The sequence below is a fragment of the Penaeus vannamei genome, chromosome 6 (assembly GCF_042767895.1).
Source record: "Penaeus vannamei isolate JL-2024 chromosome 6, ASM4276789v1, whole genome shotgun sequence".
NCBI classification, from domain to species: Eukaryota; Metazoa; Arthropoda; class Malacostraca; order Decapoda; family Penaeidae; genus Penaeus; species Penaeus vannamei.
The window spans coordinates 25847723-25850105 of NC_091554.1; the positions used below are offsets into that span (position 1 = coordinate 25847723).

General features: G+C 51.1%; 1 protein-coding gene across 1 annotated transcript in view; it reads right to left on the minus strand.

The window, feature by feature from the left end:
• The window catches only part of rhea (Talin_middle and talin-RS domain-containing protein rhea), a gene marked incomplete at its 5' end in the record, with an annotated part of 44084 nt that extends 42195 nt beyond the window's left edge, over positions 1-1889 (minus strand). Inside the window, 1 exon segment of the mRNA XM_070122778.1 lies at positions 1839-1889.
• Positions 1890-2383: the final 494 nt, after the last annotated feature.

Here is a 2383-nt window from a genome sequence, read left to right on the forward strand (position 1 = left end):
CAACGGGTAGAAATGACATCAACCCGCCATCAGTCAACCCATAATTAAGCCAACGCGAGGGAGTGTCTTTTGTCGCCAGCTTCTCAGTCCGTCAGAGTGATGAATCAGCTGCGCCTTGCATCGTAAGCTGGATCTCCATCAATAACCATTATCACGAGAGACCGAGGTCACGGCGCGGCTTGTCGAGTCTCCCACAACCGCTGAAAGTGAGGGGCCTCGCCGACGACTTACCGGGAAGGATAACCACCTTGCGGACATAACGCTGCACTAACACCCACTAATCTCCTCCCTAATCCCCATATCCCTCTCTCCTCATTACAAGCCCGCGCCACGCCGTTATGAGTGATGGTCGTCACGGGGATAATTAGAGGATTATCGGTAAAGCTACGTCGCGCATGTGATGTTCGGAGACTATAAGCAGCAACCATAGTCAAAATTATACTATAATATATAATTTTTAAAGTCGAAAAATATTTGTGAGCATCAAAAAAGACTAGTTGGAGGGCAAAGAGATGGAACAAACGTGTTTCATTATACCTACGAATGCAAATTTTGTGGAGAATATGCAAACACTCTTTTCGCGTGTGGTTCACCTGGAGGGAAGCCCTCTTGCCTCACGGAGCAACCAAACGAGGAAACATTGCAGTGCCGTAAGAACACCCATTCAAATCAAGTCCGAAAACGCAAATCTAATTTCCTTCGGGAAAATACAAAACTGCATCTCATGAATGCCTCTAAATAAATAATAGAACAAAGGTCCAAACGATCATCTTTGCAATATCGAGACAGTAATGAACCAACAGAGTAGTCAGCGTTTCCCTCGGCCGTTGGCGGCCCCGGTGTTCACTGGGGGTGGGGGCAACACAGGTAATGGGGCGTGGCGGGGAGGACCTTCACGCCCCCGCTGCACTGGATGCCGCCCACAACATTCAACGCAGGAAAAAATCAAACGAATAACGTCGCCCTAAGAAACTGCGGCAACCACGCGGACGCGGCGCTTACATCTGAACAAGTATGAGGTCAGGAAGTCATTGAAGAGAAGCTCTGACGTTTAGTACCTTGTAAAGTGAGAATAGGTTTGGCAAGAGTGAAGTGAAAAGAGGCGGGGGTGACTGGATACCCTTGGAGGAAAGGGGGTTAGACACCCCTTGTGGCTGAGGAGCAAAGGGGGAGCGAAAGGGAGAGGGAGAGCGAGGGGGAGGGGAGGTCAGGCCTAGTCCAGAAGAGGAGGGACGAGACGTAATGGACCGTGGGCGAGGGTGTACTCACAGCCACGTTGGCATAACTTCTTTGCTCTCCTCCTCCAGCCGGAGCCAGAGGAAATGCAGAACATCTCGATCTTTACCAGAGATTATTACATGACTTGCGAATATTTAATCAAAGATCAAGTCTTTTAAGCTAAATCACAATTCAGTTCGATTTAGGAAAGAGCCCTGAATTATAAAAAGGGATTAAAAAACTGCTTGGCACCACGGAGAAACGAGGATGAAATAAGGCAATGCCCGAGAATGAGACAGACAGGGTTCATGTTCGGCGGCCTCTCGGCTGCGCCTACGGAATCCGACGTCACATTGTTGAAGACGTACGAGTCAGGGGAAGGCAAGCGGCTCGTTTGGACACCCTGGGATATTCCGGGATGGCGAGAGTTCGTCCAGTCGTAATAGCCGAAAGAAAAGCTGGGTCATGGTAGAGTGACGTGGAAGACTGAGAGCACAAGAAAGAGTATATCATGAGAGAGCAAAACGTGCCAGTCCTGAGCAGGGATAAGAGCGGCGTGCCATGAAGCACCTCGGGGGGATCAGCGCGGGCGGCGACGGCTCGACGCATTCGAGACTCACCTTCAATCAAATGCAGGTGTGGCCTATATTCGGTCGTTCGCTTCACTGAATCTGAAATAGAGAAAACGCTGTTAACTACCATCGAGGAAAAGTAAAAGTCAGAGCGAATTTCAAATAATTCAAATTTCAGTCTCTGAGAGACGATTTGGGCCTGGCAGCAAGTGCACGGCGGCGGGCACGACATGCGGGTGTGGCGCAAAAAGCAAAAACTGATGTTCTACCCCACCACTTCCCTCTGACGCCTGTCTGTGGCCGGCGGGGCGCGAGGGGCGCTGCACAACCCGACCGGCCAAGTCGCCAAGCCGCGGCTTACCCCGGTCCTCCATTTGTGAAAGTGAAGGACGGATAATCCGTACAAGCAATAACTCTGATGGCTTACAGACAAACATGAGCAATGGTGCGGGAACCTTAGGCAAATCGGAGGAACAGAAACACGTCGGCGAGACAATAAGCCCTGGACGCGAGGAGCGAGAAACCGCCCTTAAGCCCTCAGGGAAAAGAGGGGAATGTCCGTGACGGCCGTCGAGGAGGCGCGTCCTTCGTGA